We start from the raw sequence: 26,023 nt of genomic DNA, 5'->3' as shown, positions 1-26,023 counted from the left end.
CATGTTGGTGCTGTCCTGTAAACACTGTGATAAGAAACTACCCTCTGTTCACAATGAAAGAACAAGAACGAATGAGTAGCACTGGGTCTGTTTGCTTACCTTCGAAACACGTGTTTACTCGGAGGGGAGGCGGAGGTTGAGGTACCCCCTCCCTATGCACAGCGCACAAGTAGGATGCGGCACACACTGTGATAAAGTTTTATAACGATTACTCACCGTTTTCCCTTTCATTTCTCTGTTTTACGAATTATGCTTAATTTTTGGACACTAGTGTATTATTAATATAAGAGAAATATAGAAAATAAAATAGGAACTAAAATTAAAATTATAGCTGCATTGAAATTATATAATGTAATATATTAATATAAGAGGAATATAGAAAATAAAATAAGAGCTAAAATTAAAATTACTGCTACAATGGAATTATATTATAATAAGTTATAATATTAACATAGAGAATAATATCGTACGTAAATAAAGTAGGACAATTTATGGAAAAAATATATATATTCCGAAATTATAGACTACAAATACAATATAGGCTGATTAATTCATACACATAGGCCATAAATTTATTTAATCAAATTTAAAAATTATAAATCCTGACCTTCAGTTTTTTTTTAAAGCGTACTGGATGACGAAACTTCTCTACTGAATAATAGCATGTATTCCCCATATTTATTCTGCGTTTAATTTCCTTTTGAGTGTCATTTGTACTTTTTGCTGTTGCCCCAAGTTAATTGAATTTGCCCACATTTTCAAAGGATAAACTTCCTAATTTTATATTTCCATTTTCTACAATATTTTGGTCACGAGACATAATCATATAGGCCTACTTTGTTTTTTTCGGGATTTACTTCCAAACCTATCTCAGTACTCGCTTCAAGTGAAATTTCCGTGTTTTCCCTAATAGTTTGTGGATTTTTTCCTAACATATTCACGTCATCCGCATAAATAAGCAGCTGATGTAACCCGTTCAATTCCAAACCCTCTCTGTTTTCCTGGACTTCCTCAATAAACGTCTACGTACTTGTGGAAAACTTAACAAACCTAAAAATAGAGCACATAATGAAAGTGAAAAAGAAATATCGCTAGTAAGTTAATATTAGGCCTACGTGCATTATTAATCACAAACAAAATATCTCGCTCACTGTACAGACAGTATCTGAATCTTGTTATTGTATGGCCCCCTGGGGATTCTTGCGAACAGGTTTGGGTCGCTCGCGCACCCCTGTGGAGGGACGCACGCATGCAATACATGACGTAACACAGTCCGAGAGCTTGGGTCCCTCTAGCAGACACTAATTGCGGCCTGTAATTTATCTCTCAGTTGTGTGGGATCGTGGAGAAAGCCTGTAGAGATGCTATCAGGGGGGCTCTGAGATTTAATGCAGCTCGTACTTAAATAAGCTGCCATCAAGATATCTGCCTGGCAATCGTTTTCATTCACTGCAGCTAACGATTTGTAGATATCCAAGCAGTCCTGTTTCCTGTTGCAAACTAGCATAGACAATTGCAATCTTAATATAGTGTACTCGTTCTTAATAGAAGTTAACTTTTTTATCATTTGAAGAGTTCGGTGTAGTTATACTGCTAAACCACATTATGATCATTTTACTTGTGGTCACTATCTGTAAAGATCTGAAACAATTATTTCATAAATAAAATTCCTCGTTTGGATTGAAAACAATACTTTCCAGCTCTTGTCTTTCCCTTTTCAACAAAAGGTTAATATATGTAATGCTTCTTAAACCTATTTGGTTCTATGGATGTTCATTATGGGGAACGTCTTCTATAAGCCAAATCAAGCGTATTCAAACATTCCAAAATCGGGCACTAAGGATAATCACTGGAGCACCATGGTACATGAGAAATTAAACACTTCATTCAGATCTAGATCTAGCCAAAATAGAGACTGTAATTCATTCTTCCTACAGACGGTTATATGCAACATTGCCAACACATTCTAACAGCTTAATCAACCAGATTCCTCGGAACCTGCCCCCTGCACGGACTGATCGTCGCCTCAAGAGGAAAAGACACACTGATTTGCTGATGCTTTGAGGAACGTTAAGGACGTCACCCTCTCCACAAGTCTCATATTGTTGAAATGTTAATTATTTAAGCACAATTGATAGTACCAATGTACAAAAATTAAAAAAAAAAATCCTCTTTTATCATTTTAAGCTATTCATGACCCTTTTGAATAAAAATCTTCAATTATTGAGCATTCTTTTTCAAAATTTTACTGATTAATTAATGGACCAATATTAAGTGTTCCGTGAGTGAAAATTAATATATATTTGAGTAGCAGCACAAAAATTATTTTACAAAATAAATTTACATTTTTTTTACATTGTAACTTCTTAATGAATTATTTTAAATTGATTTTCTTTGATTCAGAACATTCCTAAATATGTATTGAATGTTTGGAATCTCAGAAAGTTACGTAATATACATTTTAAAATGTGAATTGTCTTCTTTTTTTTTCTTTTAGTGAGGGTGAGTTTTTAAATATATTTTTTTTTATTTCACAAAGTTTTAGGTTATGCAATTTTCTAAATTGCCTTTGATTCAGAACATAGATTATTTAATTTCCCTTAATTTGATATATATGACACAGTCATTTAAAATGCTGTTTGATGGGTGTTAATATTTTTGGAAATTAAACAAATGCATAAAAATCAATAATGAGAAAACGAGAAACAAACTTTCAATAGGTAGAGAACATTAATAATAATAATAATAATAATAATAATAATAATAATAATAATAATAATAATAATAATAATAATAATAAAATAATAATAATAATAATAATGGTTTATTTTAACTAGCAGAGTTAAGGCCATTCGGCCTTCTCTTCCACTGAACCAGTATGATACAAAATTACTACATTGCTTCTGAACAGAACGTAATTAATGCAATACAATATAATGCAATACAATACTACAATATAATACATAATTAATATATGGGTAATACAATGACAATTATTTTTATCTTCACAACACCAATAAAATAATTTTGTAATAATAATAATAATAATAATAATTATTATTATTATTATTATTATTATTATTATTATTATTATTATTCATACCTAAATAAAATTAAATTATTAAACTCGATCACAATTATAACTTCAATTTGACTGCGCCCGTAAGAAATCGTTTAGCCTTTTCTTGAAAGTGATTATTGTCTGGCAGCCCCTAATCTTCTGAGGTAGAGAATTCCATTCATGGGGGACTGAGATAGTACAAAAGGATGAATAGTGGGATGTTCTATGGGCAGGAATTGCTAGGATTTGGCTCTCCTGTGACCTGGTGTTTAGATTGTGTTTTGGAGGATAAGTAGTTAAACCGGGAACGAAGATAATTTGGAATAGAAGTGTGGAGAACTCGAAACAAAAGAGACAGCGAATGAAGTGTTCTACGGTTATTAAGTCGAAGCCAGGATAAATATTTGAGCGAGGGTGTAATATGGTCAAATTTGTGAGCATTGCTGATGAATCTGACACATATATTGTGCACACCCTGCAGCTTGTTTGAAAGTTCAGTTGTCAAGTCTGTAAGTATTACTTCGCAATAGTCAAACAGTGGTAGTACGAGGGTTTTGCACTAAAGCCTGTTTTGATTTTGTCATCTAGTGGAAGAAATAGTAACTTTATAGTATGAGAAATAGTTCTTCCAAACAAATAGCGCCAAATTTAACTTGTCGCAAAGAAAAAAAACTTGAAAATGACAGTCGTGCACTTGCAGACAGTAACTTCCGGTTATAAAAATGCTAATAATGGGCAATTGAAGCAAGATATCGTATATAAACTATATATATTTGTAAAGTAGAAATAACAAGGAATCGGAAAATACCAGTATTTAAAAACCCAAAATTTTGACCAAAACAGTAATTTAAAGCGTCATGAATATCTTAACCTACATCTTTTATCATCTACCTCACTGGTTTATTACAAATGAGTACAGAAGAATTCGAAACTTCTAGCAAAGTCAAAACCAGGGATGCAATGGAACCAATATTTGTGCATAAAATAATATAAAATCTTTAGACAGGCTTATCGTATTTCTATACTAATTACAGAAAATATATATTTAGATACATATACATTTATTTTACACTGTTACACCGTGCGATTAGGGTCGTTTTGGGAGATCTCGATACTTTTAAGAAAAGTAGCCATTGCGAGTACTGTTCCTAGCGAAAAAGTTCGAATCACATGAGATCTGTTGACTGTGTTTGTAATGTGTGTAAGTGAATCTCGTCGCTTCAACTTGTATTTTACGTTTACAGAAGGCAAACAACACAATAAACGTGAGTTACACTTTTCTTTTCGGTCATGAAATATAATAAGCTTTCACCATCTTTAGTTTATTGTATTTTCACTGAATGTGCGTGATATTAGTAGATGCACAAATTATTGTAATACATTTTACAAGTTATTAAAGACGCCAAAGTGATTACTCTTAAACAGTTATCTTTGTTTCGGGTGTGCTGTCACCTTTCGGGAAGATTTCGACACTGTGTTTTGGGGAGATCTCGACGGCTGTCTGTAGGTGTGTTTGGTCTCAAGAAAGTTCGTAATCCTTCATAGAGTTTTTAGTGACACTTTGTCCGTTTATCTGTTAGTCTCTCTGTGTGTCTGCCTGCATGTATGGAACTACTCATCTTCCTTTGAACCAATCTTAATTAAACTTTATATTTTAATTCTGATTCTGACTAGAACCCAACACATAATAATTGAGGCCGCTGAGATGAGACTCTTAAGGCCACTAGCAGGATTTAGACTATAGGACCATAAGAGAAATGAAGATATACGTCAAGAACTGAATATCGAAAGTATAACAACTATAATTGAAAAATATAGAAATAATTGGTACGACCATACATAACAAGAATGCCCAACGATAGGATACCTTTTAGAACATGGTGTTACAGTCCTACACGAAGAAGACGAGTGGGAAGACCAAAGAGACTTTGGAGAGACCAGTTTGACGGATAAAATTCTGGAGGCGGAACAGGCCATCGGCCTAAACCTTGAAGTTATTGATGATGATGGTGATTTTAATTTTGATTGATATAGGACAAATAGGAAAAGGCACAACTCTCGATACAAACATGGAAAATCAATTAGTTCGGCATATCCTTTGCCTTGATTCTAAAGGTTATATGAAGTATAGGCATCCAACAAGGAAAACTCAGTGCTCAGAAACCAGCGGGCGTGACTGTCTCGCGCAGATGACGTATGTTCCCGTTCCCAGAATGTTCTAAAGCCTACTGCAGGGGAGTAAGAGGGATATAGCATGCGCGCCGCGAGGAGTTCGAGCTGAGTTTTGCTTGTAGGATACCTATAACAATTAATGACGTAAGACAATTGACATCCTGAAGTACTGCAAGATAACATTTTTCAATACGATCTGGTTCTAGCCGAAAATTAATGTGAAATTCGCATTTAAAAATACATTACCACTTCCCCGAGAACACCACAGACACAATCTGCACAAGGACATGTATGCTTGTCTAATTCTTCACTACTGACACTTCCTTCGAAGAACTACTGTCGCCAGTACCGCTGCTAACACTTCCATCTGGTGGCAAAAGACTAAGAAAACTGCAAGACTCAGACGTAATAACGTCTGAAACCTATAGGAAACATCTGAAGGAAACTAAACAGCAAAGAGAAGTTCGGCTTTCTCGAAGAAGGAAACCATCTAATGCTCGACGTGCAGAAGGAGGGAGCTAGTTCATCAAACAATATGGACAATGCAAAAAAACTATTGTGTCGGGTGTAGTGAATATTACTACGATGACATTGCTAGAGAACTTGGGTTCAGTGTGTTGGAGAATGTCAAAAATGGTTGTTTCACAAGGCATGGATGGAAAGTGGCACCGATGAAAAATTCACATGTGATCAACGTAAGAGTATTATAAAATGTTTAGGTATATTTCTGTAGCAAAATTTGTGTTGTAAATGTTGGGTTTTAAAGTGTTTCCTATGTCTGTCATACTGTGTCGAATTCTCCCCCATTACGAGAGAAGTCGACACTTCGGCATCGATTTGTATTTTTCAAATACAGAGATATAAAATGATCACATTGACACCAGATATGTGAACTATACGGGAAACATGTCCATACATATTAAGGGAAAAAAATTAGGACAAAAAGGTCATAAATTGGTCCCAAAATTAGTCGAGATGTCCCTACGACAGAAGCTTTCTCCATAGATGCATCTTTTTTCTTTGGCCAGATCCATGAACTCCCACTATAGCCAACATAAGAAACAATTTTATTTTAGTAGGTTATTTTATGACGCTTTATCAACATCTTAGGTTATTTAACGTCTGAATGAGATGAAGGTGATAATGCCGGTGAAATAATCCGGGGTCCAGCACCGAAAGTTACCCAGCATTTGCTCATATTGAGTTGAGGGAAAACCCCGGAAAAAAACTCAACCAGGTAACTTGTCCCGACCGGGAATCGAACCTGAGCCACCTGGTTTCGCGGCCAGACGCGCTAAATCATAGGAAACAAAAGCACGATTGAAATTATCACTCAATTAACAAAGTTTGACTGTGCTGTTTATGGTAACAAGTAGATTTTTATTTTAAAGTGTTATGTTGCGTATTTTAACTCACAGAAATATATTTTTTATGGAAAATAATTTTATAGATACAATACCAGTTGACATGAAATGACCCATAGACAATTCATCAAATTGTAGAAAATATCATGGAAATGGATGAATATCTATCTGCGTCTGAGTATCTTTGTGCATGACAAGATGGAACCTTGGCACAGTAATTCAAGCAGCAATAAACCATACAGCAAGAGCCGCAGGTGTAGCCTATTTATAATGGATCCGGGAGGTCTGGCAATAATAATACAAATTTGAGTGGAAACCCATCTTTGCTACGCAGGAGTCATTTTGCTCTGGATGGATTGCGATAGTTGCCATGGGAATGCGCGTCAGGTCGATAGCGGCGCCTTGTAACGATCTGTGAGTGTTTCGGGGGTCTTCGCCCCTCACGCCCACACGACGATCGCTCGCGGCAGCTACACTAAACCCCGGCCTCGATTTCATTTTATGAGGTATCGTGATAAAGTAGTCATGAATACAAAATCTGGACTTCTTTTCTTTATTATGTCACACCCGAAGACTCACGTCAGATTTCGAAGCAGACGTTAAGGCCCCTAGGATGCTTGATCCGTGGAAAGCATACCATAGAATTCGTGTCCTAAGACGTTTACATGTTACAGCAGATTTGAGTTACTGTTTGAGTCGGTAAGGCCGGGCGCATATCAAATGCACAGCCATTCCGGGGAAACTGGGAATTCCAATGAAAAAGCCCTTTTCAGAAATATTTCTTTATTATTAGCATGGTTGGCGGATTGGCAGTTTCGGAACCCAAACAAAAATACAAGCTATGTGCACATACGGTTGTGACTACTGGTCTACGTCATGCAGTCTACGTTTACATCCAGCATAAGACAACCATCGATTATATGATCTTAAGGAGGCGGTGATATATGAAGGTACAGGGATTTCAGTCGTTCAGTGCATACAGCGTAAATAATATGTTCCAACGACTAAATATTAAATAAAATATTGTGAAGGAACTGCAATTCAGTGCAAAGTTTTTCGTTCAGTTATAAGAGGACGAAAACGCAAATACTGGGTGTTCATTTCAAAGTGTGTAATGACGTCACTGTTGTGAGTCAGAGATTTGAAGCGAGTTTCAGCTTTTATGTCAGAGAAGTTGCCTATTAATCAAGGCGTTCAATCTGAACTTGAGAACGTGTACGGTATAACTTGAACGTCGTAGCAACAGATGGCGGTCTGTACGGTCTGTGTGCTACCATAACCTCTTTCGAACTGTGTTTTGCTCGGGCAAGTCGTACGCAGGGTATTTGTTATCAACGGTTGCGTACGGCAACATTCCACAACACAAATCAAATGCTCCGTGTCCATGTTGACAGTCGAAGTTAATGTCAACAAATACTGTACGTAAATAATCGTCTTAAACCTCTCCCCATATCCCGACAGTAAGAAAAAAACTCATCCCAGTACGTGTTTCCAAATAGCTCACATTCCTGCCACTACTGGATTTACCATACGTATCGGTAAGTACTCTTCAGAATGAACGCCGTACTTGCTAGGCAACTTCTCTGGCACATATGTAATACGTCTCTGCGGAAGTGTAGGAAGATTGAATTCTTCTAGGCTCATCGGCTAGCCACATGACGACATACAGCGAGCCATGACACACTTTGAACTGAACACGCAGTATATAGGTCCATTTATTTCATTTTATTAGGTTATTTTACGACGCTTTATCAACATCTTAGGTTATTTAGCGTCTGAATGAGATGAAGGTGATAATGCCGGTGCAATGAGTCCGGGATCCAGCACCGATAGTTAACCAGCATTTGCTCGTAATGGGTTAAGGGAAAAACCCTGGAAAAAACCTCAACCAGGTAACTTGCCCCGACCGGGAATCGAACCCAGGTCACCTGGCTTCACGGCCAGACGCGCTAACCGTTACTCCACAGGTGTGGACTATAGGCCCATTGTAATACTAAGATATATAAGTAAAATATTGCATTAATGGAAAATAAGTATGCTGCAGACATGCACTGCACGTCACAAACAAAATCGCACGACAAAATGGACTTTTTCAGAGAGTTGTGTAAAATTCAAGAAAATCAAAAAGAAATCCTACTGTAAGGCATTTTCAAATGTTCAACGTTTGAAGTTATACACACAAACACCGGTCTTTTCATGGTAAAATCACTCATAGAATATAGGTGTAGGGAAAACATCGAATTCCAATCGTAATCCATTTCGCACTCACAACGTGCTAACGATATTTGATATCAGTCTCACCTTGTTGATATCCCATTTTTACCTTTAGCTGTTCTAAAGTAGATCTAGACAGTATTTCTTTACTAAGACCTTCAGTGTGTTTATTTGTAACATAAAATTTCATACGTAAGAAAGTGTAATAGAACATAATACAAGTTTTACCTCCCTTCTTAATAAAAAAAAAAATTCTCTTTTGACTCATCACTAAAGGGAAATGATCTGGGGATTATATTGTTTTCACTTAAAACGAGCCGCCACTTAATGCGGACGCGACGTACTTGCGTGTTGCAAGAACCGCATATAGACACTACAGCTAGTACAGAGTCCGTTCTACCTGCACCGAGGTTGTGTTGACACTTTAAGAGCACGAGTTGCCCATCCATGGGCATGATCTAAGTTACGGCCAACAAAATGTCTCAGGTCTTACTGACCATGTCTGTACTGAACGGAATATATGCTGTGGCCTTACACCCCTTTCCAGATGCTTCATGGAAATGAAAGGTAAAATACACTAGTATATGCAACACATAAGCTGTATTTGGTGGTTTAGTGATTACCACACCCGCAATTGGGTCCGAAGTTCGCTGAATCAAACTATGTTGAGGACGATGGACTTTAAGAGACGATAATATCTTTAGTAGACAGTGGATGCGGGATGACTTAAGAAAAAGTGAAGTTGTTTCGTATCAGAGTATATGGCACGTGCCGCACCGTCCGTCTTTTGTGACCTGGCGAGTACAGCAGCGTACAAAACGAATGAACCCCGATCTGTTCATAGTAACATTGCAACGCAATGTGTGCAGTTGTGTTATCCTGCTCAAGTATTTAGTACGCGTTGAATATGTTGTGCTGATCCATTCATAATTGCAAAACGTTAAATTCGCTCAGGGAACGAAATGCAATTGAGAAGTATGAGAGCGACATTTTATGTATTAACGAAGACAATATCGTGTGTAATGTATGTAAAATTGAAATAAATCGATTAATATAATCGATTAATCGATCAAAAATATTTAATCCAATAATCGAGTCGATTAAAATTAATCGGTTGTAGTTGATATTAATTATTATTTTGTTAATACAAACTCATACTAAAAATTCCGACAACTGTTATTTTCTAACTGCAAACCAGGTAGACTAGGGAAAATCTTTGCACAAAACTTCAGAAAGAAATGGAAATATGAGGACAGTGACCTAGTCTACCTCTATTGAAAGTTGAAACAATTCGAACCCTTTATTAAGTTTTATGGTTTTCCAAGAAAACTTCCACCTTGTCAGCTCATCTTCCTAGCATATGAAATATATACTTTTCTGGGATTCGTCCCCCTCATCCCTTTTAAAATAGCCATGTCTGTGTGCAAGTGAGAGCGTAAATCTGGTAATTCGATTGCAATAGGGGCCAGTCTTCTGTTTCGATTGCTGTACCGCAGTTGCAGTTTCTGTACTAAGTTTGTATATGAAGTTGTGTATTTAGTTTGAGAAAAAAAAAATCAGTTTTCTGTGGTTTGTCAAAAGTGTAAACTCCATTATGTCATACGAGAAATTGAGAGGTAAACTCCGTGAAACGTATGGATTTAAATTGAACGATCGTGGAGAAGTGCTTGACAGAAAAAAAGTTTATTTCGTGTTTAGTGATGCAGGAAACATTGTTACTAAAGGTAGAGCGGCACTTAATTCGGAGCATGTGAATGCACTCACATGTTTAAAATCATGGATGAAGCAGTATTAACTAGGTGAGTCTTCATACTTTGTGTTATTTATGTTTGTCTAAAAAATTCCCGGAGAAATTGATACAATAAATTATAAGCCTCGTAATAAATATGTTAGTACCGGTACAGTAATTAAAATAATTGTTTTGTAATACAATGGTACAATATATACAGATATATAACATTAATTTAATACTTATGTTTATCACCGAACACCGATTAATCGGTTAAATTCAAATAGTTAATCGATTAAATATTTTGATCGGTCAACAACAATAATTATTATACAATAAATTGTTTCATTTAGTCAGTAGCACGAGTCTTTGAAGCTTACGCAACACATTAAATTTCCTGATAAAATAATTTCAATTTAGTTCAATTATTTACTACATTATTTTGCAATGTCCATTGAGAGTTATAATTTAAAATAATTTTAAAGCTTCAAAGTGCGAATGCTTAAAATAGTAGGCCTACTTATGTAACCCTATTTAAATAATGGATAAGTAACGATATTTATCACTGACAAATATTTTAAAAGAATAAGATCTGATGACATAATCACTAAATTGGTAACAATGGCCACCACAAGGTACAGATCAAGTCTTCTAAACTTGAAATGCTACAGTTGTTAAGCATTCCAGGGGTTGACTTATCAAATAAATTTGTCTAAATACACGTTGAATACAGTTCCAGAAGTCTATTGTTTAGATCTAAGAAGCTAACAGATAGGACTCTTTGCTGTGAAAGAATGTATAAACAATTTTTTACTGATCACATTTTTTCAGTAACAGTATGTCATCTTTCACTAACGGTATGTTTTCTGACTATAGAAACCAGTGGCGGTATTCCATACCGTCGCATACCGTTTCACTTCCCTCACTATGTAAGAGTACTTCCGTTTTTTATTACGTCATGCAGCTAGGTTTGTAGAACCTATTTAAATAATGAAAAATCGAATAAATCTTTTCCAATGTACATAAATGGCGGTAGTATCTCTAATATATCTTCCCAGTAACTTCTGTATTCAAAATTCCCATTTTCACTCGCCAGGATTTGAACTAGAATCTTCGGAGTAGAACGTCGACGCTCTAGTTGTTTGGAAACGGTGTGCACCATACTCAATAGACATCACATTCAGAGCAATATTCCATTTACTTGCTATTGAGGAACTGCAATTTAATGTTTCATTGCGCTTCATTATAAAATTTAATTCAGAAATATGAGTCCTTCCAAAATGGGCGAATAGCCCCTCTTTCATAACACCGCAAACTTAAAGCAACGGCGTGGGCTGAATGGGAACTTTCCCTTATGTACCGCACATGTGTTATCGAGAGTGCGCCCAACGGAGCTTTCTCAGGTACCTTCGTACGAAGCTGAACAAAGCAGGTGAAAGTTATCGCTCGTTTGATCTAAAATGACTTATCGATTCATTTCGACGTCATTTACGTCATGTAAAGTTTTTACTCTACTAAGTATTTTACTCATATCAATCAGAGCAATGAAAATCCAGATGAAACTGTTGAATCGTCCTCCTGCAATCCCTGTCTGTCTGACAATTAACACATTGTTATCTGTTCGAACTTATACAAAACTCACCAGACTATGGACAAAAAAGGAAAGGCTACTATATCGGTATTCTCACCAAAGAGAAGCTGAGGCACCGACGTAGCTCAGGCGATTTAGAATCGTGAACCGAGGACATAGGTTCGAAACCCTCTTGAAATAATCAACTGGTTGGTTATTCCTCAAATTGTAAGGCGACTGTCAGTCAATCTCATAGTTAATCTTTGAATTCATTACCAATCTCACCAATTCTACCGAAGATATATAACCACTTCTCATATGTTCTTTTACTTTAATTCTCTTTCAGTCATTGTCAGAGACTGTAGGACATTGTCTAGTTTCAAAAATAAACTAAAATTGCACTTTTCAAATTCAGATTTCTTTCAATTATAAGCCCTTTTCTCTGCGATAGTTTTGTAATATATATATATATATATATATATATATATATATATATATATATCTTTTCCTTCCTTTCCCCTTTTTTGTTCTCTTGATCACTAGATGAATTTATTATCATACCCTTTTTATTGTGGATTTTATTTAATTTTCCTATTTCTTTTCTTTTTTATTATTATTATTATTTTATTACATTTCATTTTGTTATATTTTTCCTTACGTTTTCCATATTAACTATTTGTACTAAATGAGTTGCTTTTATTATATTTCCAATGTATTTTACTTTCTTTTTTCTATTATGGTATTATTTTCATATTGTTTAGTGTCGATTTTGTTATGCTATTATTATTTCTTGTAATATGTTAGTATTCTGTTCTTTAACTTTTCACTGCTTGTATACTTTGTGACCCTATGACCAGAGCAAGCAAGCAAGCGAGCAAGCAAGCAAAGTAAGTAAGTAAGTAAGTAAGTAAGTAAGTAAGTAAGTAAATAAGTAAGTAAATAAATAGATGAATAAATAAATAAATAAATAAATAAATAAATAAATAAATATATTATTATTATTATTATTATTATTGTTGTTGTTGTTGTTGTTGTAATTGTTGTTATTTGTATGTCTATCTTACTATTATCTTATACTTAACACTTTCTTTTCTATTTCTATTGTAACACTTTCACCACCTATTAGAGTGATACAATGCTAGCAGGAAATCCATCTTCTTATTTAGTTACACAGTCAATTATTTACTTTAAAAACAATTTTCAATTACAGTTCAAGAAAATAAACTTCACTCGGTAATATCATTCGAAACATGATAAAAAGAGATGAAGTATTGCGAAACACGTAACACATATAATAAGAAAGTATGTGTCACCTCTGTGACACTTATTTTTGTCCAAGTCTTTAGCTCCGTTACAGTACGTCCATGAAAAGAGAGAAAGGGAGGTCGCCCTTCTTACAAGGCTAGCAAAATTAGAGTTTTATGTTGCTGGAAGGTCGAATAAATGAGCTCTGACAACAGGGTGAGAACATCTTGATACAGGGAACGAGAGGACAGAAAGAGCCGAGATTACGAAAGAACTGCAGACAGAAAAGTTGGCAACGCTTGAAAGTCATTATACATTAGCCAAAGTGTCTGTCAAGTTTATTCTTTTGTTATTCTGCCTTCAGCAATGCAGTCGTTGACATGAGGACAGCATCCGATTGAGAAGTAATATTAAAGGTTGCATGGAATTCCACTGAAGGCTGTGCGGAACAATTACGTCTTACGTAATTACTTTGCGAAAGGTTGAAATTAAAATACAAATTGCTTTAGAATTTCTGCTTTCCAGTTCCCTAGTATTAATTTTAAAATAAACCTGCGAGAAGTAACCACATTCAGGCGAGAAGGTCGTGGCTAGATTAAAAATAATTTGAGGACGCCATGCCATTATAACGAAATAATTACCTGTAATGCTGCTATAATACTTGACTATGTGGATTATACACTAGGAACTATATCGTACATCATAGTGACTATAGATTGCAAACACATCATCAGAAGTCTAACATATCTCAGTCCAGGACTTCTTAATAAAAGAGCTGGAAAATTCTCAAGATTCCTGATGTAAAAAAAGTACCTATAAGTTTCAGGTCCCCGTGAGTAAGCTTACTTATATTTTCTTCTGCTAAATTTCCGAAGTCCCGCGCCGTGGCGTCGTGGTCTAAGGCATCCTGCCTAGGACTCGCGTTACGGAATGCGCGCTGGTTCGAGTCCTCATGAAGGAAGAAATTTTCTCATTAAATTTCGGCCAATGTCTGGGACCGGTGCCCCCCAGCATCGTGATGCACTTGCGGAGCTACAATAGGTAGCGAAAGCCAGCTATAACGGCTGGGGGATCATAGTGCTAACCACACGGTAGCTTCATTCTGGTTGGATGATCGTATACCTCTGCTTCGGCATGTGAACGTGAGGCCAGCAGCCGGCTGATAGGTCTGGGCCCTTCAAAGGTTGTAGCGTTACGGATTATTATTATTATTATTATTATTATTATTATTATTATTATTATTATTATTATTATTATTATTATTATTATTAAGTTTCCGAATACATATTTTGAGATTTTATCATATTTCCATTGAAAGAGCTAACTTGACGACCCAGGCAATGTCTCAAAGATAATTTTTAGGTCCTTCATAGGTAATTAATAATAATAATAATAATAATAATAATAATAATAATAATAATAATAATAATACTTTATTTCCAGAAGAAAGATATATATTGATTTTTTATATAAGAACTCTCTAGCACCCCAGAAAGAGTAAGTTACATACTCGTGCTCAGGGGGCATTCCACATAATGTTAAGACATTTTATTAAATAACAGAGCAAAGAGTAATAAAAGAAAAAAAGAAGAAGAAAAACACATATAACAATAATTGAACTTTAAATTTTCTCTGTTAGCAGCAATTTTTAATAGATTTTTTTTAAATAAGAAGCATTAACAAATTGTGTGTTTGGGAATTTAGCTATTATCATGTTATAAAGCCTTGGACCGAAGTTGCTACTGTGATTATAAGCTACAGTTGTAGTACATTTATGAACTGTCAAGCATATGTTGTCTGATCTTTTCGTTTTATATTTATGTCGATATAAATTAAATATAAATTAATTCGGTTTTTTATGTACGAAATTTAGTAACACATTGTTATGAATTTGATGGAAGTCAGATACTTTAAATTCTGAATACAGCAGCTCTGAAGGATAATCAAGAGGTTTATTAAGGCATGTTTTTATTATTCTTTTCTGTAGCAGAGTTATTGGCATGAGGGAGGTACTATAAGCACTACCCCACCCTATAATGCCGTATTGTAATATAGCTTGTACTAAAGCGAGATAAATCAGTCGTAAAGTATGGACAGTCAAGTGATTTTGTAGGATGACAAAATAGTAAATAATTTTTCTTAATCTATTGCACAGAAAAAGAACATGTTTATCCCAACGTGAATGTTGGTCGATTATTATTCCGAGATATTTAACTTGAGGAGATTTATTTAGAATGGGACAGTTACAACTATTAGAAGGACAATTGGATGTATGAAATTTTAAACACAAGAGCGAATCAGGAGATTTCATACCAACAGATGTTAATGAAAATGGTACAACCGTAGTTTTAGAATGATTTAAGACAAGTATGTTGGAATCAAACCAATTTTTAATCAATGTGATGCCATTGTTTGCATTAAAGTAGGTATCATCCCAAGTTTTACCTGCAATAATAATAATAATAATAATAATAATAATAATAATAATAATAATAATAATAATAATGATTTATTTAACCTGGCAGAGTTAAGGCTATAACGGCCTTCTCTAACACTCAACCAGGAGTAAAACTGCGTTACAAAAAACACTACAAATTTACAAAGTACACTACAATTTTACACACAAAACTGAATAAGATAATAATAAAATGTAAACAACACGTAAGTAGAAATCAGACATAATATATAACATACAGAAAGAAAGGAAAAAAGCATAATAAAATGTGAACAGCAGGTCAAAATAAATGAGATATACAAAGTATAAAAAATAAGACAATTATTGATGATGATGATAATAATAATAATGATAATTATTATTATTATTATTATTATTATTATTATTATTATTATTATTATTATTATTATTATTATTATTATAAAAATAAGAATAGTAATAATAATGATAGTAATAATAATAATAGTAGTAATAAAATAGTGCAGTACAAAGCATACAATGAATACAATATTTTTAAGTACACACAGTAAGGAAAATTATGATTATATATAGCTCAACTTATCACATTATAGATATACCATTATCGGAAAATATGAAAACAAAAATATAAAATAAGTTAAATATCACTAGAACATAAAAAAATGTGAGTACGTGGAAACATGCAATACACCACTTGTCATAATAGTAAGTTAGTTTGGCAACTCGTCATAAGATAATTTTCTAACTTGGATTTGAAAGATTTCAATGTTCGGCAGCCCTTGACTTCAGGCGGCAGAGAGTTCCAGTGACGAGAGGTAGCAATAGTGAAAGATGAGAAATACAGAGATGATGTGTGAAGTGGAATTTCTGGCGTGTTATCGCGTTGTGATCGAGTATTAATATTATGATAGCGAGAGAGAGTATGAAAACGAGCGAATAAATAATAGGGGGATGAAGTGTGCATAATTCGATATAAGAGAGAAAGTGAGTGCAGATTTCTCCTCTCATGTAACCTAAGCCATGATAACTTCTCGAAAGAAGGTGAGATATGGTCATAGTATCGAATATTACAAATGAAGCGTTATGAATACGCTGTAGTTTCTGAGCGGAATCAATCCTGAGATCACTGAACAAAACGTCGCAATTATCGAAGTGAGGTAGAATGAGTGTCTGTACCAGCGTCTGTTTTAATTTAGATGGATAATGACACAATCTTTTTAGTGAATGGAGAATAGAGAATGTCCTCTTACATGTATATTTAATATGCGTATCCCAATTGAGATTAGATTCGAAATGCACTCCGAGATTTTTTACGGTAGAGATAACGGGATGATTGTTTTATTGATTTATTGATTTATTATTGTGACTTCAGCTATTATTGCTGGAAGAAACCTAGTTGTTGAAGGGTCTCGATCTAAATTCTTATCTCAACTTTTCTTCTTCTCGAGTGACGTTCCTGTTGAGATTTACTTTGGAAAAACAAATAAAAATATTGTCTGCTAATTTTTGTATGTGAAGGTGAGAGTGATAATTATGTTCGTGACAATACTAAGCTATAATTCCTTGTAACTGTAGCCTTTCGAGATTGCGCTTCACTTGTAACACACGTGCAGATGAAAGCAATCGGGGCAACTTGGCCGAGCTCAACGCACAGCGGATTAAGTCCCAGTGCCCCCGTTTCTCATCGATCGCGATCACAGGGTCTTCCTCGCCCCTCCTCATCCCGTCCCATCAACGGGGGGGGGGGCTCGTTAATCTGTGGTCACACTACTAGGTTAAAGGTGACAGGCTTAACCCCTTCATTCCCACGCTCGATGTCGGAGCTACATACTGATACACAGGTACCGGTAACTTGCCTGAAATACACTTTTACAGTAACAAGACATTTGTTAAATTAAAGTCCCTTCTGCAATATATTACAGAGCATATTTAGAGTCCACACCTGTGGAGTAACGGTTAGCGCGTCTGGCCGTGAAACCAGGTGGCCCGGGTTCGATTCCCGGTCGGTAAAAGTTACCTGGTTGAGGTTTTTCCGGGGTTTTCCCTCAATCCAATATGAGCAAATGCTGGATAACTTTCTATGTTGGACCCCAGACTCATTTCACCGGCATTATCACCTTCATCTCATTCAGACACTAAATAACCTAAGATGTTGATAAAGCGTCGTAAAATAACCTACTAAACAAAGCATATTTAGATTCATTCCCATTACATCATAATGAGTATTTTATTCACTTTTAAAGACATTTTCAGGTATGAATTTAGGCTTCGAGACTTGGGACCCGATACAATAAGTTTACTGTGCATGTATATAGGCCTACTATATGTTGTTGACTCTCTGCAGGTAGTGAAAGATAGAGATGTGTTGAAGGTTGAGGTAACAACGTTGCTATTTAGAATAGAGTAAGGTAGTATGGAGAAACATGATATACATTAAATATACATTACACAATGACAATGTCAAAAGAATGTGAAAAACATTATTCTCTTGTCTTTTATAAGCATTTGTGTTTAATTATAGACAGTGTTAATGATGGAAATAAGCATGTAGCAATTTTAATTTCTTCATTTATCCTATTGATCATCTATGGGAAGTGCAGTTACAGTACCGAATTGCAATGTACAAGACAAATTTTCAGTGTCTCAAACGTAAATATTTTTCGGTTATCTCCCAAACACAGTTTGTACTGTGAAAAGCTGCGTTCTACGTCGCATGACGTGATAGGAGCAAAACGAAAAATCCTAACATCATTGCAGTCTCTAAGAGACAGTCGTTTATTCTCGGGTGACTCTATGTCCACTAATTTGCTGTTTATGTTACACAATGCTCCATGCCCGTTATTTTTACATAAAATTGATTTCCACTTCTGTTTTACACGTTCAATAACCGGTGTACTTGGTGTCTCATTAATTCTCTGTGTCATTTCCTCAATTAATTTGAGGGTTTCCGGCATCTCTTGCTCTGACTTTTCTAACCGTGTAACAGTTTCAGACACAGTTTGTATGAAAACCAAATTATTCGTCAGAACCTTCAAATCTAGAGCGTTTTCCTTTGCGTATTTGTTTTCATTCATTCTACAGTACCCCACCCACTGTACGCTTTACCACTATACTCAGTACGCCGTTATGCGGATTTCCCACAGAACTGCTCTATTGGGTCCGAAGTCTCGAAGCCTGGGTATAATTTAAGATTTTTGCGGCGCGGCGTTAAACTCGCTTCCAAGTTTTTGGATTCGTGACGTGTCAAATTTACATCCGATGCGATGTTTAGAAGCTATGTAGCAAGGAAGACAGGAAGGGAATAGGAAGCTATCCGTTGACTGACAACGAAGAAAATATTCTCTACCTCTGTTCGTAGAGAATCCTATAGATAGGTTCCTTTTTCCTTAAGTTCCCTGATGATAGAGGTCAAATGTTGCGTTCTTGATTCTACGTATATAATATGGAGCATAGGTAAAAAAAAATCGCACAAAATATATGTTTTGTTCTAACATATTTTTAGTTAGTGTCTGATGTAGATGCATTATTATTAAGCTGTTACAATTTGTAAGATTGTTTGGTGTTTCGTTTTGCGTTGTCTACACTTTCTTACACGTTCTTTTCCACTTTTTTTGGCATGTTTTGATTTTATCGGTTCACCATCTTTACTTTTATTTTCTTCTTGTCTTTTTTTTTACTTACGATAAGTAAGTTATGCTTACAATTTGCTTCCAACTTTCTCGATTCCACAACAAAACAATATTGACTCTTGCAAAAGTTATAAATTTCAACCTTTACATATAAATATGCCGGGTGTTTCAAAATGAATATCGGGGTTTTAAGGCTTTGTAGTATTTATTACATGTAACGTACAATTATAAATAATACATTAAATAAAAGAGCAACTCAAACAGTTTTGTACGCGCATGCACTGTTTCCTCTGTCTGCCGTTGAACGAGTGAGAGAGCCTTTCACACGACAGCCGGCCCGGATGGCTCAAGCGGTAGGGGCACGGCATGTCTCTATTGCTTGGTCCGAAGGGTTGTGGGTTCGAGTCCCGCCTCGGGCATGGGTGTTGTGTTTGTATTAGTGTAAGTAAAAGTGAAACACGTGAAAACGAAAAGAGAAAACAGAGATAACTTTGGTAAACGGCCTCTGAAAAAAAAAACACGTAGCCCCAAGAAATCTGTTCGGAAGGCTAGTCGCGAATTAGCAATTCCAGCGACGTCTGTGTGGGGAATTTTAAGGAGACGCATATGGAAGTATGCAATTGGTTAAACGACGTTGTACCCGACCACTGGATTGGCCGAAAGGGGCCGAATGACAGAGCTTGTTTCGCATAGCTTCCACGTTCCACAGATCTTACGCCATGCCCACAGATCTTACGCCATGCGATTTTCACCTCTGGGGATTCATAAAGGATCGTGTGTACCTATATACCTCCGCTACCAGCTGACCTACCAGACTTAAGACAGAGGATTGAAGCAGTTGTTGCAACAATTACTCCAAACACACTGGTCAAGGTTTGGGAAGAACTCGCTTATCGACTCGATGTGTGCCGAGTGACGAATGGTGCTCACATTGAGCATTTGTAGCAAAACTGTTTGAGTTGCTCTTTCATTTGATGTACGAGGCGCATCCAGAAAGTAAGTTTCCCGATTTTTCCCCTTGAAAGTAAACGTAATTAGCCGTGTCAATTGCGCATGCGTAACAGATCTATGACGTATCAATCATATGCCAGCCGGACAGGTCCCACCTGGTGCCAGTAGCGTGGCAGCAGTGATTCGAAATGGAAGCTCTTATTCCTTCTCCCGCCGCCTGCGAGGTTCGGTCGGTGATAAAGTTCTTTAATGCACAAAGCATTGCGCCAATTGAAATTCATCGGCAGCTCTGTCAAGTCTATGGGCCGAACATCATGAGTAAGCAGATGGTGCGTCGCTGATGTAGGCAGTTTTCCGAAGGTCGTCAAAGAGTCCGTGATGAAGAGCGCAGTGGGCGACCGTCCCTCATCAATGATGATCGTGTTGAGCTGCTGCGGCAGTGCATCATGGAGAACCGTCGCTTCACGATTACGGAGCTGAGCAGCCATTTTCCGCAGATATCGCGATCCTTGTTGCATGATATTGGCACTAAGCACCTGCTGTTCAAAAAAGTGTGTGCCAGGTAGGTGGCGAAAAACCTGACACCCGAACACAAAATTCAACGTTTAGGAGCAGCAATGACATTTCTGCAACGGTATCACGATGATGGCGACGAGTTCCTCGACAGGATCGTCACGGGCGATGAGACTTGGATTTCGCACTTCACCCCGGAAACCAAGCAGCAGTCAATGCATTGGCGGCATAGTGGATCTCCTGTCAGGACGAAATTCAAACAGACGCTGTCGGTACGGAAAGTGATGTGCACGATGTTCTGGGACAGGAAGGGCATTCTACTCATTGACTTCCTTCCAAGAGGTGGAACAGTGAACGCTGACCGTTACTGTGAAACATTGCGAAAATTGCGACGTGTCATTCAAAACAAGAGCCGTGGAATGCTTACTGCAGGTGTTGTGCTCCTCCATGACAATGCTCGTCCACATACGGCTCGGCGCACAGCAGCTGTTTTGACGGAATTTGGCTGGGAGTTGTTTGATCATCCACCCTACAGTCCTGATCTTGCTCCCAGCGATTTTCACGTTTTCTTGCACCTCAAGAAATTCCTGTCCTCCGGTGAGCGTTTTGGCAACGACGAAGAGCTGAAGACGTCTGTCACACGCTGGTCCCATTCACAGACGGCAGAGTTCTACGAAAGCGGGATACAAAAGTTGATCCCACGATACGACAAGTGTCTCAATTCTGATGGTGGCTATGTTGAAAAATAGCCGAAACATTGCTGTACCTGTTGCCAATAAATGTTTTCCTGAAAGTGTGTGTTCTTTTTTTTTAAATAAGCAAACTTACTTTCTGGATGCGCCTCATATTATTTATAATTGTACTTTAACGGTCTTACTAATAAAAACTCTATATACAGACGTTTAACTGCCTTATACTTATGCAATGAGTAGCTCGTTTATAAGTCGTGTGTAAATTCCTTACTAATAATCACTACATACGTCGTGTATAACAGTATAACTGTTACACAGCTACGTCATAGTTTCGTCATTACTTCGTTACGAAAGGTAATAGAATATCTGAGGTTCTCTATTGCATCCGGTAGAGCGCTCTAGTGTGGCGTGTTAAATATCGATAGTACAACTGGCTCTAATCGATTACCACACTACATTTTGGTAAAAGAGTACAACCTACAGCAATATTATTCTAATAATTCTATGATCTTTGGTTTGTTTTTCTGTGGTTACAAGGTAACCATCATCATAAAATGACAGTCGATACGAACAGCTGTTAGAGGGGCGGCCATTTTTTCCCTATATACAACGCTTAAACAAGGGGTTTCGTGTATGTAACTACTGCAAAGCAATTCCCATTGTATAGTTACAGCCTGTTTATACGTCCATAGCTTATTCACGGTTTATTAGTAACATTTTCTGTCTCAACTCTGCATAAGTCTCGTATAAAAACTATACACGGTTTATTAGTAAGACTGTAAATGTAATAAATACCACAAAGCCTTAAAACCCCGATATTCATTTTGAAACACCCGGTATAATAAATCCTTCCATTTGTTCCATATTGACAGACTAAACTTTCATACGTAAACTCGTCTGGCCGACTGCTATCTTACTAACATATTGTATCGTAGATATTATCTGTCGAAAGATACAATACAAAAAGTACCAGAAATTTTACTGAAATCTTCCAAGTGTTGTATACAATGCCGGATAGTATAGCCAAAGAGCCCAAAATTGTATGCGGGCTCTAATAAAATAATACATGAATAAATGCAAGAAGAAATAAAAGCAATAAAGAGTAGGTTATACAATAGGGTAATAGAGTATACTGGGGGTAAGCACCATTGTGTATTAATCGTAAAAATAAAGAGATTAAGAGTAACGTTGAAAACTGTGTGTAAATGATATTCGGGCACAGTACTGTCATCTAGCGGTGAAAGAAGGAATGAATAGCCGAGTTAGGGTATTTTACTGCTATATGCTTGTTCGAATTTTATCTACTTGTCTTACACGACTTGTGATACTACCTGCTTCACACAGTGTTGGATTTAGCCACTTGCAATGACCACAACGAGCAGTATATCCTTATCATCCCTTTCCTTTTTACTCTTCTGAAGACAAAGGTAAAATCAACCTTCTAAACGTCGTGAAATCATTTCATTACCAACAAATAGAAAACAAATGTCCAAATTATTAGTACGCCTCATCTAAATAATCCATTACTTTCTCCCTCACTTAGAGGAAATAAATTTTCTACCGCTGAATTTTCAGTCGACAGATAACATAACTCACAGAACTCCCTAATTATCACCAGACACTACGGACGAGTTATTCTAGCAAGCGAATCTCATAAAGTTTTAATTCCGCCTGATACACCCCCTTATAGTAACGATTTTCTCGCACAGAGCACTAGAAACACTCCTTGGTGTCAGAGAATTTCACCAACTGGACGCCTCCGACTGGCACAGATGAACGGATAAGAATAGAGCCCGGATGTTTAGGCAATTGTAACAGTTAAAATAGTCAGGCAAAAAAGGAAATAAAAACATAAAAAGGCATAATAATCTTTGAAAAAAGCATTATTAATTTTAAAACATATAATGTATTTTAGAAATAAATTTAAATTATATCAACATAACTCACATATTTATTTCGTAGGTGACACATATTGACTTATAAAATACTTTTTTTCGTAATTAACTGTCTTTTCACAAACCTTACATAACAAAATTGGTCCATCGGTTGAAAACACATGGGCACCAAATTCACTAACGTAAGCATGAAGTTTACTTTGCAATGATCTACCGAATTTAGACATTCTAGCTAACCAATCTTATACCTTCTGTCACCCGGCAATAACTGACTGTTCCTCACTCAAATTTCTTCCTCCTACAATAATAAACACGTGCAGCACAAAATTGTAACAGTAAGATTTGAAAACATGAAAGCAGACAATAGAGAATACTACGTGATAACTTCTAAGAGAACGAGCTTGTAAATTAAAAATTATAATGATGATTGTTGGTATCGTGAAGACATGACAATATTATATTTGTAACTGTTGATTGTCGATATTATTCATATTATACCAATAGTATTAAGGCACGACATTATTTGCAGATTAAGCACCAAAACAAATTAGGCCTACTTTTATTTACTATAATTGTTAGTAAAGTTAGTCATTGTTCCAGATATTTAAATTTCATACATATTACATTATACTTAATTATAAAATTGCAAATAAACAAGACACATTGCTTTAAAATGACAAAAAAAGGCATTTATTAATAATAAACACCTTAAAAAGACAAAATAGGCAAAATAAAAATTGGCTCTATTACTTTGATTTACTCCAAATCACATTTATATCTATGCAAATAATGATTTACGTCCACCAGCAAAAAAGGTATTTTTCCAAACATCCGTGCTCTAATTATGAAATTTGCACAGAGCAAGGGAAATCTGGCTGACCAAAAGCAGTATAACCATAGCTCGCACGCGACGCTGCGGGCATATTTCTTTTGGTGAGGTGAATTAAAGGGAAAGGGAAGGATGAAAAGGGGAGTTGTAATGAAGTTGAATTCTATAGATTGAGGGTAACGGAAGATTTCGATAAAAAGGTACTCGATAACCATATTCCAATAAAAGTATCATGCTAATCAACCACGGGGATCTAACTCAAGACCGCAGAGTAATAAACCTATTCTCTAGCACTAAGCTGAGTCATGACGGACACAGCGCTTTTTCCACTATAAATCTCGAAATGCGTCGCGATGGAATCCTGATTCCTCCTTCCGGAGCCGCCACCTGACTAAACAGTGGTTGTGTCTCATACAACGATGCTGAACATACACATTCTACTAGTTGATGAGCCTTAATAGACCTTCATCTAACAAACCCAGTCAGCTGGTAATGGCTAAATAATTCAAGTGACAGTCAGACAGCTAGCTTTCTACTACACTAGTATTGTTTTCAATGACAGATGTTATTGGTGCAAGTGTGAAAGTCAAGCCACTCGATAATGTTCGTTTTCTCCACTTCACAGTAACGCGCCTTCAGTTCGTTCAAAACTCCCACAGGTCATAGCGCCTCGCCTTATAGGCAACTTATCGTACCGACAGGTGAAGAGTGCTATCTAGTTTTAACTTTTAAAACCACTCTCAAAAAAACGAAAGAATGAAACTGACAGGTCGTTGACCACTGTTCAATCACCGTGAAAGCCTCAAATATAGTACCTATATTATTCTTTCTTTATGTCTTTTCAATTCTAATCTAATCGTCTCTGTTTGCATTTTCAGGTAATTTTATTGTACGTAATAAACTAGATATAAAACAAATTGAAGAAGGAAGACCTATATCGACTTCAGTAAACTACTACTATCACTACCACCACCACCACCACCACCACCACTACCACTACCACCACTACCACCACTACCACCACTACTACTAGTGCTTGCTTGCTTGTTTTGCATAATTGTAACATAAAACACAATATAAACCAGATGAAACTTTAGATCACCCCTGAAAGATTAGAACTCGTGCTCAGGAGTGAATTCCTGAATTTAAATTAAGAAGTATACGTAGACGTACCAGGGAATGTAGAGTTTACAGAGGCTTTGAGAATCGTTTAATTTTTCTAAATAAAGGTTCCCTTTGTGGTTATTTCACTTACCGCACTAGCGCGGTAAGGAATCATTACAGCACTGTTTTTTATAGCAACCACGCAACGTATGGTATTGTTAAATTGCAAGGCATGTAAGCGGTATCGGTAAGTGCGAGGGGAAAAAAGGTACAATAAACCTAAACACTTTTTAATTACCCGCTGAAGATAAAGTCATTGTATAGGTTTCCATGGACGACAGAATAAAGAACAGTTTAGAATATCAGTAATATATAATATTATTTTATGTAATCTCAGCATTAAAACAGGCTTGTTATGACGCTATAAACTGGCCTAATTCTGGCACTGGTGCCAGAGAAGGTTATCTAGCAACTAGTATTCCATGACATCATCATCGCCTTCACAACACAATTTTATACAACGTACCTGTAAGAAAAATCTTCAAAACAACAACAAAATAACATTGTCTTAGAAACGGTTACTTAGCAACCATATATATTACGCCATATCCAGTACTTCGT

The sequence above is a fragment of the Periplaneta americana genome, chromosome 3 (genome assembly GCF_040183065.1).
Source record: "Periplaneta americana isolate PAMFEO1 chromosome 3, P.americana_PAMFEO1_priV1, whole genome shotgun sequence".
NCBI classification, from domain to species: Eukaryota; Metazoa; Arthropoda; class Insecta; order Blattodea; family Blattidae; genus Periplaneta; species Periplaneta americana.
The sequence above is the reverse complement of the archived record's forward strand: the minus strand, read 5'-3'. Positions refer to the sequence as shown.